This window comes from Ciconia boyciana, chromosome 5 (genome assembly GCF_034638445.1).
Source record: "Ciconia boyciana chromosome 5, ASM3463844v1, whole genome shotgun sequence".
Lineage (NCBI taxonomy): Eukaryota > Metazoa > Chordata > Aves > Ciconiiformes > Ciconiidae > Ciconia > Ciconia boyciana.
The window spans coordinates 79,194,791-79,207,775 of NC_132938.1; the positions used below are offsets into that span (position 1 = coordinate 79,194,791).

Consider the following 12,985-nt stretch of genomic DNA (forward strand, 5'->3'; position numbering starts at 1 on the left):
CACTCTTTGGGCCCGGCCATCCAGCCAGTTCTTTACCCAGCGAAGAGGACACCCGTCCAAGCCACGAGCAGCCAGTTTCTCCAGGAGAATGCTGTCGGAAACCGTGTCAAAGGCTTTACTGAAGTCTAGATAGACAACATCCACAGCCTTCCCCTCATCCATTAGGCGGGTCGCCTTGTCATAGAAGGAGATTGGGTTGGTCAAGCAGGACCTGCCTTTCCTAAACCCATGCTGGCTGGGCTTGATCCCTTGGTTATCCTCTACATGCCGTGTGATGGCACTCAGGATGATCTGCTCCATCAGCTTCCCTGGTACCGAGGTCAGGCTGACAGGCCTGTAGTTCCCTGGATCCTCCTTCCAGCCCTTCTTGTAGATGGGTGTCACATTTGCTAACCTCCAGTCAACTGGGACCTCCCCAGTTAGCCAGGACTGCTGGTAAATGATGGAAAGGGGCTTGGGGAGCACATCTGCCAGCTCCTTCGGTACTCTCGGGTGGATGTCATCAGGCCCCATAGACTTGTGAATGTCTAAGTGGTGCAGCAGGTCCCTAACCATTTCCCCCTGGATTATGGGGGCTCCATTCTGGTCCCCGACCCTATCTTCCAACTCAGGGGGCTGGGTACCCAGAGAACAATTGGCCCTGCTATTAAAGACTGAGGCAAAGAAGGCATTAAGTACCTCAGCCTTTTCCTCATCCCTTGTCACTGTGTTCCCTCCCCCATCTACTAGGGGCTGGAGATTCTCCTTAGCTCTCCTTTTGCTGCTAAGGTATTTGAAGAAGTATTTTTTATTGTCTTTTACAGCAGCAGTCAGAGTGAGCTCTAGCTCAGCTTTGGCCCTCTAATTTTCTCCCTGCACAACCTCACTACACCTTTGTAGTCCTCTTGACTTGCCTGCCCCTTCTTCCTTCTTATTTAGAGCCTGAGCTGAAATCCATACTCCTAAGCTCTTCATAAAATGCTTGGAAAATAGACTTTTCAGTAAGGGTTTTCAAAATTATGCCTTCATTTGTATCCAGTTGAAAAGTTCAGACTGAACAGAGGACAAACAGAAGCAAAGGGCCAGATTTATTGAAGCATAAAAAACTGCACAAATGGATCCCAGGTGAAGTTCAGTCATGAGTAGAGACTTCAGGATTTGGTCATAGTGATGACCTGCAGATTGCTTAGCTATAGACCAAGTTCACTTCTGGAAAGAGTAGGAGGAATCTGTCACAGTAACGACCCTTTCCCTGAAATGAGGAGAATCGCCAACCTTCCACCCTCTTATGGCACAATAATCTTTGAATAGCAATTTTAGTTGTGGGGAGCTCTAGCGCTGGGATTTGTTAGATAAATGGGAATTTTAAGTAAATGTGTATTATTAATGGTTTGATCATTTGGGTGATAGCTATTTTCAGAGGGGAAGAAAATAACACAATTAGGAAAGTGCCTCATTGTATCTCTATGGAGTTTGATAGTAACAGATCTTCTAGTTCCTCTGGCCTCGTATACCCACTGAGATAATCTCTGCCTGAAGTTTTTAGTCCATTACATATTACTATGAATTAAATTAACTGCATTTTCTTTTTAGGACAGATTCTGGTTGCTCCTGGGCTCACTAAGAAGGTAAAAGGGAAACACAGGGATGACTGGATATAAAACCAAGAGCAAGGACATAAAGCACAGGATATGTATGTACTCAAAACGGTTTGTATATGTTTGCTTTGATCTTTAAATGTAAATGTAATGCATATCGCAAGTTAATAATTGCTTACCAGAACCAGATTTGCCTTTCACTATAGCATCAAACTTGGGGTAATGATAGCAGCATGAAAAATAGCTTCTAAGTTGTTAATGCTTTGGACGCTTTTGGCTTTTCTTTGCCTGTAGAACCAGAAATGAATGTATTATCCTTTCAAATTGCTTTGATAAATCTCATTCCCTTTAGGATTAAACATTCCTGAACACTTTTATGCCTCACTGAGCTCTTTCAAACAAACATAAATTAATTCTTTAGCTCAAAATTTATACTCATGAGACCTAATGCGCCTTGCCTCTAGTATTATTCTAGTCATGTTCATTTGTGCAAAGTGACCATAATGTTACTCTTCTGATGTCTTACCTGCTTTGTGCACTTAGAGAGGTACAGAGATAATGCGTGGCACTGAGCAGTGGGAAACAAAACTCAGAGTCTGATTCAGCAGTGTCCTACAGGGGCAAGTTGGATGGTTAGATGTCAAACATCAGTTCTAGATGCAAAGCCAGGACACTTTTGTGCTTTATGTGAGTGCAAATGCAGGCTTAACCACTAGGTACTAGCTACTCTGTGATTTAGCGTATCTCCACTGAATTCAGGCTAAGCTGAACACACATATAGACAAGGGTTCGTGCCTCATAAACACTCATACACAAATATTTGCAAAATGGTTACTGGCACAACATGACTCAGCTCTCTTGAAATAATTGAGCCACCTCATTTATACCAGTAGTTTTCTTTCACTGTGCTGTAAACTCCTGGAAACTGACCCTGTTTGCAAGAATGTGATATAGAAAACAGAAATTTTGTTTTTTTCTGCAGGAAAGGTACCCCACTGAAAATAATATCAAACTTAAAACACTACAAATCTCTACCAGCGTGCTGAAGTTCCACACAGTCAAGTTTTCATTTGGTTTTATGGACATGCTAGGTACCACTCGACTTTGCTGGTGTGCGTGTTCATTTATATTCACGTGGACAGTGCTGATCTGGTTAGAAACAATAGCATGTGCTGCTTGTCATCCACGCACACTGCGAGTGGCCACTACCATCCCAGCATGTGCTGGGAATCCTCTGGTCTAACTGGTTTGCTCGCTGGCAACCTCCAGGCAGGGGCTCCAGAGGCAGAAAAGCGTATGGTGAGGAGCCGAGCAGGACGACATCTGCTGCCCACCCTGGCACCGCTCTGCGGGGCAGCTTCTGGTCAAGGTGCTTGTGGGCAGCTGGGTTGTCCAGGCTGCCTTTGGAGGAGGGGACCCGAAAAAGCTGAGCCCTCCCTGCACGTCTTCATTGCACACTAACTAGTCCTCCTGTGAGCTGATCCAAGCCGATGACGGGCAGCCGGTGAATTTGGCATGGGAGAAGGCGGTTTTACAAGGCAACATGGACACAGGTGATCAGGTTTTGAATGGCTCCCCAGTGGTGACCTCCATTTCTAGCTGCTTGGAAGGATATCTTAACCAGCCACAATCCTTTTGGTTGTCTGGCCCTCAGTCTTGGCAAAACAATTTTCTAAGGTGGCTGAGGTCAAAAAATAAGAATTTTGTGAACAGGTCAGGTTTTATGAGAGTTTGCTGTGAGATGGCTTATCTGAAGCCATTCTCTATTTTTGCTGTTTGCTTTTCTAACAGCCTGCTATATCAAACCTGAATATTTACACCAGGAACATTCCAATAAACAGTTCATGTATACTATTCAATATTCGTGTAGTAGCTTAGAGGAGGTAAGTAGCTGACAAAGTACATGAAAGTGATATAGACTTGACAGAAGGTGAATTTTTGTCCCAGCAAATCTTTGTAAAGAAATCAGTGCTCAGGAAGAAGGAAGGAATGATCCATCCCAGCTCACACAGAGCCTGAAGCACCTATACATTAGTTTAATAATTCATCTTTTCATGTTTCATCTTAAGTTATGCATCCTAGTGATGTAGCAGTACTTGAAGGAGTAAGATGGCACACCAGATAATATGGAAGAAAAAAAAAATCAAGTGCACAAGAAGAAAAACACAATTTGTGCTTTGGATTATGACTATTTTAGAATTAATGGGACTTTAAAAAAGGCTGTCTACTTTTTCCTTCATGTGTGTGGTATGTCATATATCCTGACTACGAATTCTCTGGTTCAGGAACAAGGCTTTATGTATGCTATAGTACAGTTCTGAAGTACCGAGGTGTAACAGGCAAAAACAATCTCCAGTGAGATACATCTAATTTGTCTTTTACTTTGCATTTGACCTGATGTTTGGCCGCTAAACAGTCATCCTGTAATTGGACTTAGAAAATGACACTCTAATTTCCTTTAGTGACGGGGAAACTGCTAAAGGAAGTCTCTGCCATACTCAGTTTAATTTAGATGATCATCCAAACGCACAGATGTTTATTCAAGTCTCCTCTAGAAAAGGAGGTGGGACTCTTCCAGTCACACTGCTGTGGCACTTCCAGTACTCTGGACAGGGCAGGATCCGTGCAAAAATGCTTTCCCTTGCACTGCAGTGTTGCTACACTGTTGGTATTAACTCAGCTCCAGTAAGGAGTGAAAAAATGGGGGAAAATCTTTTGAAGTAGCCTGCAAAATATATTTTTTCAAAGTGGCTTGATTTTGTGATTAAAATGTAAAGTTTACATTATCTGCTATTCTGTTCAAATTGATATATGCATTTCTAACTCGCATGTTGTATTTTTGCGTATTATGGATCTAGTTAAATCTGGAAGCAGACAAATGTAATTCCAAATGAAATTACAGAGGTGACCCATAATATTAAACTTTAGTGCTTTCATATACCGGCTTCCTACTAGATTTCATGTAGTAAGTTTAGAATTTGCCAGTGCCGGTGACATTATGTTCATACTTAAGAGTTATTCCCTGCCATCGGTGCATTTTTGCTAGTTATAAATTCAATCATATTCCTATTACATCTATTATCAACTGAACGCATTATATATTAAAAATTGACCTCCTAAACTTTTCCAGATAAAACCCAACCAAACAAAACAAGCTAATAGCAAGTAAATGTGATTTCAATAGCAGTGGGTTTATGGCAATTTAATTCTGTTGATTTCAGAATTATACCTTTGGTATCATTGTCCTTTAAAAAAAAGGAAGAAAAAAGGCGCTATGAGGAATTGGTATCGTTGCCATGAAGAAATGTTCCACTGCCAGAAAAGCTCTCTCTCTCACTAACTAATTCAGGCATCTCTAAAAGGAACAAAATGGTTATATTTTTAGGAACACAAAGGTTCCCCAGAACTTCGGAAAATGATGGACCACTGTGAGTACCCTGGGAGTTTCTGTACATAAGCAAAGGATTTCTGCCATTCTTCCCCAAAATGGATATTTACTTTTAGTGTGTGTATTATCCTTCATTTTTCTACGATATTTGCACAACCCTCTTGAATGTTTCTCAAGGCTATAAAACAGTTAACATTCAAAAATGACTTTTGCATTGCACATACAAACTGACTGCAGAGAAGGCACTGTGGTTGTAAATTAAAGAGGAGGCGCTTAATATCTATTCTAATATTTAATCTTAGAGGAGAGATTAATTTAAACAAAATACTAACCAAGTTTAAAAAGTTCAGCAAAAGCAAAACTTAGTTAAGAACAAACAAGCTGTGAAAGCTCCATATCTAAAATGGTTTAAGTGTGCTTTAAGAAACTTTGGCCCACTGCCAACATACATCCACCCCCGTATTATAACTGTATTTTGGAAAAAAAAAAATAAATCACCATTTGGGAGCTATATTTCCTCAGGTAACATTGGTAAAGCACATAAAATCCCTCCTGTTTAAGCCAATGTAAGCTTGTGAAATCTGTACGCTTCTATGAAGCATTTATAAAAATGTGATGGTGTTGGACTCTGCCTGCAAAGGCCTTTCTGTGGTGAATGCCAGAAGAAGTACCATGTACAGGATATATTTTTAATATTGACGAAAATGGAAAAAACAAGCTCAGCCAAATTTGTGCTCCAGGCCTGGACTGTGAACACTGACAAACTCTCTCAGCTACGTCCAGCTGCAGAGGACAGGGAGTTCACAAAGTGCACAGTCTATCAATGGCTCCTATGTGCCTCTTACTGCCCTCGTATCTGAATGTCCCACAGTCATCTTCCTCACTCTTCTGTGTGGCAAGGAGTGATAAAATTTCAGTTTAACAGAGAAAACTGAGTTTCAAATATACCAGCGCTTTCCTCCCCGGTGCTGGAGGAGGCACCACCAAGGAGCGAGTGATTCCACCCACAGCCCAGTTATCTCTTTCTTTTCCTCTCTCTCCCCATTGAAAGTAGAGGGAGATGGGATGGTAGGTTAAACCAGGTGCCTCTCTTTTATATGGTTAAATTAGGAAAAATGAATCTACCTTAACTGACTTCCCCAGCAACACCCATAATGATTAGCTGGGGCAGTGACTAACTAATCCATCCGCTGGTATCCTAATTACAGATATCATAACAGTGGTTTTTGTCTTCGTGTATGAGTAGGGAAGAAAAAGCCAAAGAAAATTAAGGTCAGTTGACCCAAACCAGAGGTTTTTTGTGTTTGGTTGGTTGGTTTTTTTTAACCTGTTAAAAAATCAACGTGTTCTGATTGTCCTGGAATATTACTCTCAACCAAAGTCTAACTTTTGAACATTGTAAGTTGTTTAGCTCTATCTTCTAATTGTTTAATTTAGTTCAGTTCGAGCTTGCAAATAATTTCCTCTCTAGAGTTGTTTTCTTTATGAATTATATAAGCAAAAACAAATCCTTCAGCCCTGAATTTAAACAGCCGCTCTTGGTACTGCTTCTCTTGGGGGCATTGGCACCATTCGTGCAAGAGAAGTAATGAATACTTATATGATCTTGACTTTAGAACTGGCAATATCTCACACTGATAAAGTGCCTTGAGCAAACAATAGGATAGGCTGGCACACGTACCATAATATACTAAATTAATATAGCCAGGATAAATACCTAAAACTGCCACTATGTATTAAATTAATGTATCAGCAGTGAATGACTGCAATTCCCACCTCCTTGAATTTCAGGAAAGAACTTCCATTTTCCTGAAGGGCCTCTCTTTTAATACGGGGGCAACTGAGATAGATTGATAAATAAGCAAGCAAAGCCACAAGTCAAATGGTGCCAGGCTTTAGGCTGAATCTGCTGTATGTGATCCCAACAGCCTCAAACAGCCAGCAGGCAATTACTGTTCACAACAGCAAAGCATCTCCAGGGTGCTAGGTCTGCTGTGATCATTTATCAATCAGCTCTATGTTGAAAAATTCATCACTGTAACTGAAATTCATATTTTGTTCTGCTTCCCTGAAATGCAAGGTCAGCCCTTAACATGGGGATAGCAGCACCCCTCCCCACCAGAACTTTACAAATCTCGCTAAAATCTTTCTTTGCCATTTTGTCTTAATAATAACACGCACTAAGCACATAATACAAGGAAGGTTACTTCTGTCATACAACAAAGTTAATAAAAAAACCTCGTACAAAATTCTTGCAGCATGTAACAAGTTTCCATTCATATAAATACATATATATTTCTTCTTGTTCTTTACAAATGCTGAAACATGTAGCATGGTAACGTGCACTGACTACTCGTGCATGTGAGCAGCAGACCTCCGCAGGGATTTGGCTGATTATCCCCAACAGCACGGACACAGGGGAGTGGCAAGTTGGGCTGAGCATGAAAAGGGCTGTGTTGGAGAAAGGAACAAGGTCTGTTACGAGGAAATGGCCATTTTCACTAACATATCACAACTGAATACTTTGACCTTGTTATTTGACCTTGTTAGTATTATCTTGATGATGAATACCCTGCTCCTCTTTTGTACAACCTTGTGCTCTTAAACCCACACTGTATTACATACATGCATACATATATAACTGCTACAAGATATGCTGAGATTCCAAGTTTTACAGCTATACAGGACAAAAGCCTAGTCTGCATATTGCAAAGTCCACATGGAGTTTGTTTGAGGATGCTGTGATGAATAGAAAACGGAGAGGTTTTGTCGTTGAGACAAAATTAAATCTTAACTATCTTTTTCACAGAATGAACTTTCCTCTTACTGCTGAAATTACTAGCTGGGCTGCCAGGCACACAGCCACCGAGGAAGAGAAATTCCTTAGGTCTCCGCTGGTGCTTCGTCTATATCTGGCCTCACAGACAGAATGGAGTCTGGCCTGCAAAGTTATCATTATAATGTCAATATAAATATAATTACATTTTCTCCAGCAATGGAATTAGTGCCACTAGGAAACAAAATCATTTTAGGTTTCTCCTGCTGTGTTTGTATGAGCTTGGGGTCTAACTGGCAACCAGGGAAATTTGGCCTTTGTGCTCAAATAATGTAATGCTATGCTTTCCATTTCAAGACGAAATTACTGTTTGTGGGATTTATGCCATAGGAAAAGAATTTTTGTTGCTAAATCTTTTGGTTGTTCAGGCTGCTTTGTCTCACCACATAAAGACAGTTAACTTACATGACTTCACATACATAGATATACAGCTAGAGATATGCATGTATATATATACTTGTGCGTGTGTGTTGGTTTGGGATGTCTTTTTAGGGAAGTTAGTGTGAAAGACATTATGATGATGTGAATCGTTATGATGAGTGCAATTTTTGTGGGAAAGATGATGAGCCTCCTGGTACCTGGTCCCTGGGCACACTTGTTTTCGAAGACTCTGGAGGTGGACGAGGGATCTCAGCTGACAGCTCACCAATTTTTACCCGCTCTGACACAACCTTCTAGACCGCTCAGAATACAAACTGCTCCGTCTGCACTGGGAGCACTCAGTAGTAAGCCCTAGGATGCTGGTCCCGATGTCTCCTTACTGGGGACCCAGATGGGGTGTGCTAAAGATTTCCTGGCAGGCCACGTGCCCACATTTTTCCTGGTGAAAGCGAGGACTAGGGATAGGAAAGGGGAAGGGCTTGGTTAACCATAGACTTGTATTCTCTGTTTTAGTGTACAAGTCAATTAGGAAATAAATGAATCGCTGCAGATTCCTGGAGCATTTCTTGTGCGTCGGGAGATTTGCTTTTCCCTTAGTATCACAGAAAATATGGTATTAGCTTAGAGTGATGGTGAAGAGCTAATTCTCCCTATTTAAAATTGTACCTCCTATGCCAACATTGCAGTGGACTAAACCGTTCTGAAGAATGTTCTCAGATGAGATAAAATCAACAAACCAAAGCCAGTTTTTGTTACACATAGCTATAAGCCTTTTTCAAAAATGTCTGGAATTATACTACATGATAAGTATTTCAGCTGCTGCTTTAGCATTGTCCAACTGCAGTGATTTAGAGCAAAGCCTTGCCTGCATTTTGATGAAAGCAGGGGAAAAATTGTGCTCAGTCTTGTCTGGCCAGCCGGATTCTGAGTGCAAATCATGCCCATGTACCGCCCTTATTCAGCGATAAGGGTACAAATAGGGTGAGGGTAGGTTGGCATTTTAGTTCAGATCAGAAGTGCACTTCTGATTTTCTCTCACTTACCGTGCTTTGTCTTGCACCGCAGGTCAGAGCATATGAACCAGACTTTTGGGTGAAACCAACATCGGAAAGGTACTCCAGGAGGACAACTCCTGTGCTCCAGCCAGTCGGCACATGGGACCAGACCGAAAAACGTAACCATGCATACAACATGGACGTGGGGTCCTCATTACCAACTGTAGATCTGTTCCTGTTTGGCTCTTTAGCTTTCTAATGTAGAGCGAGCCATCTGAGGCCCAAAATCCATCAGCAGGTTAAAAATTATTAGTACATTACAGACTATTGTTTTTACTACTAAATTTGTTTCAAATGAGCACCAGAAACCCTAAAATAGTATAAAGCTCATCCCAAATGAATTATTCTCATTATTTAAACTCAAGGCTTTCAAGTCCCTAGCACAGTTTTTTTTTCCTTCTCAGCCACAGAAGCAATGCTGCTTTTGAGACTCTCTGCTAGCGTATGCACGCTAAAAAAAATAATCTCTTTTCCACTATGACTTACATGCTAAATGTGCTTATTTAATCCTAGGTAGAATGAATCTGGGCTTTAATTACTTTTATACTAATTACATGCTTTTAATCTATGGTTTAGTGATTTATTAGTTACAGCTGCAGTGAGCAAAATACACATAGGCATGGGGAAACGCATCCCTTTGTAGCTGGCCGCTGTAGGTCCTTTTTAAATCCTACCAAGCCTTATGAGTTAAGGCCTAAGTAGTTTATAGGCTTTGAACAAATGAGCACATTTCAGTCTTTAAGGACATCACTGCCGTCTCCCTATTAGGTACATAGCACTCCCATTGTTACTCTGACCACTTTAGATGTTAAAAAAAAAAACAAACCCAAACCCTGAGCGTAAAGCCCAAAAAACTTTTGTCACAGAAAATTTAGGATCACATTTTCAGACAGGATTTTGTTCAAATATTCTGTATTGGTTTTAATTTTCCTCTTGTTTTTCTGTCCTTGCTATGAAATTGCAAGTGGGTCAGTTTCCTAAAGTCAGAATAGGATAAATTAATTCACAAACTTTCTAGGTATCTGGATTTAAAGTTTTAGTTGGACCGATTTCTAGTATGCAAAAATCTTACACTTGTATCGCTCTTCCCTTCTGAACATCTGAAAATGACAGCATTAAAGAATTAGTCCTCCGAGCATTATTATCCACTTCCAACTGATGGGGTACAAAGAGGCTTGATGACTTCTTCAATACACTGTGGTAAAGCTGGGAAAGGAACCCAGATGTCCTGGTTCCTCATCCTGTCCCTGAACCACAAACCACACGTCCTTGCCTTATTAGCGACAATCACAGCACATGAAAACAGACTATTTATATCTAAATATTTCATCTGTTCTCACTCATTATTCCCTAACTCACCAATGTAATTATGTTGGCAAGGCGACAATATCTTTTTCCCAGTAAGTGCAAACAGATTGTTAGGTTTTCTGCTGAGATACAAGCTGCAGAAGAAGAGCTCCCAAATAACTAAGATCAAAAGGACCGTGTTTTCATTGAAACATCCTTGGTAATGCAGCAGTGGGAGAGAAGATTCCTTAACATCTTCCTCGGTTGACTCTTGACAGCTGTATTAAAAGCACTGATCAAGAAAGGTTAACATTGTAAAGAATATTGACACAGAATGAGTTAAGCCAAAGAGAAAAAAAAAAAAACCAACAATAAAAAGGGGCTTTGGAAAGTTCTGTTTTTTCCATTAATTCAATTCCTGCTCAATATTCCCTGAGACAGTGCAGGGGATGAGCCTATCCCTTCTGCAGATCCCCAGCAGGATGGGCCCCCGTCCATGGAGCAAGTTCCCTGCTTGGAACCCTAAAGCCCAGGCAAGTGTGAAAAACCCATTAGGAGGTGGCTACGGGCAGGGCTCAGGGGTGCCGGAGGTTTCGGCCGGGTGTCACAGCTCAATTCCCATCGCTCGCGCACCACTGGGAACGCTGCGACCTCACATCTGGAGACAACTTGCCGTGGAAAGGCTCACAAGCCTGCAAATGAGAGATGGGATCTCTGCAAAGTGCAGGACTACTGATAACGGGACTGAAACGAGCAGGGTATTTAGCTGATAGCTTTAGCTGAGTTTATACTTGGCAAAGCAAATGGAACATTGCTAGCCATGTGGTATCGGATAAGCTGTATGTTTCTTTTATACAAAGAAGGGAGAAAATGGAGGAGGCTGTAACAAAAACTCGCAGTGGTTGAAGGTGTTAAACTGGATTCATAACGAGAAGAACAAATTGATTCAGGTAAGCTAACAGATGTGAAGAAATGCAATTTTTCCACATCAATACAAACCTAGTAAATGGTATTCGTTTGGGACGTTTGCTGTAAGGTTGTAGCCAGGTCAATTTCTAAGTCCTTTCCAAGAACACTATTCGTAATACTGTGTAAAAGTTAATCAAGCAATATTTAACAGTCCTCAGAGTTTGCACAACAAGCAACTTTGGACAGAAAAATAAGAAGGTTTGTGCAGAATAGATCTGAGATGCGCATTTCATAAGTACTGTTACAAATTGTCTAATTACATATTACATATTCTCTGATTAGGAAAAATCATGCTTGTTCTGGTGAAACACTCGCTTCCATATATGGGGAATAATGATGCATCCTGGACAAAACACAAAAGTCATTGAGAATTTCGCTACTGAAGTCAGTGACACCACATTTCACTCTATATAAGGCAAGGACCTCTCAGCTTTTGACACGGCTTGGGCTGCCTCATCGTGGGACTGAAGCGGCAGCTACAATCTGTCTCCCAGATGCAGACATCTTAACATTGTATTATATATACGCCATGTGTACAATCCTTTTTATTTTTCAGTGACATGCAGAAGCATGGTTGCGTTTGTTAGTATGTAGACAACACATACACTAGTTCTTCTCAATAGGATACTGGAGTTTATTGCCATAAAACTTTAGGTTACTAATTCCAAGCAGACTCAGAGCACAGGCTGAGAATACAACATTGATTCACAATGTTCAGGTTTCCAAAACGATCACCAATTAGCAGGAACATTTTGGCTGGAATTTTTAGTCTGCTGACCATGCACTCCCAAATGTAACCCTAAAAAATCTCCCCAGCAGTGGAAAACAACCAGTTGTATTTGAGAACATTGGAGGGAGAAGGCAGCTAAAGCGCACTGTATTTTAATCTGTCACTAGTCGGAAACGCTCCACTGTACGTACGTGTGCTCTTTTGTTTTTTCTTGTCCAGCGTTTGGCGACTCGGTACAGCCCCAGTATGATCCTGAAGCCCTCCGTTGTTTAACACTGCAAGTGAAATGGGCACCATAACCTCTGCCTGGCCGTGGAGCTGCATAGGAATTATTTCCTGCTCTCTGCAAAGGAAGATGCCTTCAGATTTTGTTAAACGATAACAAATAAGGAAAAGGAGGCCTCCCCTAGTTCTAGCAATCCTATCCCTCCCACTGGGCTTTCCTAGAGGTGGCAGAGTTGAAACTCCCAGGTTTTATTTTCAGAACATGGTCATTTCTCATTTTGATATTTTAAAGTAAACAATTCTTGGTTCCCATGTATTATTCAAGGAGAGAGAAGTGGGTATCCAGTGCATACATAATCAAACATCCAGCCTGCACCACACAACCTTCTCGAATCACTTGAGAAATTTCCCTATTGCTATTGTTATCATTCTCCGTTCACTTCCTCCAATTATTTAACACTTCAAACCTTGTATCCCATGTTTACCCCACAGCTGTGGGGTGAAGCAAGCAAGAGCTGTGTTCCTTCAAGCTCCTTT

At 41.1% G+C, this 12,985-nt stretch overlaps 1 long non-coding RNA gene across 9 annotated transcripts in view; it reads right to left on the bottom strand.

Moving 5' to 3' along the window:
* Positions 1-10,607: 10,607 nt before the first annotated feature.
* The window catches only part of LOC140651735 (uncharacterized), a 105,748-nt gene continuing 103,370 nt past the window's right edge, over positions 10,608-12,985 (bottom strand). For 8 of the 9 annotated variants that reach the window (XR_012042493.1, XR_012042489.1, XR_012042492.1 and 5 more), the window contains one exon: positions 12,127-12,566. This is a non-coding gene — a long non-coding RNA (uncharacterized lncRNA). Of the gene's footprint in view, positions 10,817-12,126; positions 12,567-12,985 lie in introns of those variants that run through there. The other variant, XR_012042490.1, reaches the window with a different exon arrangement.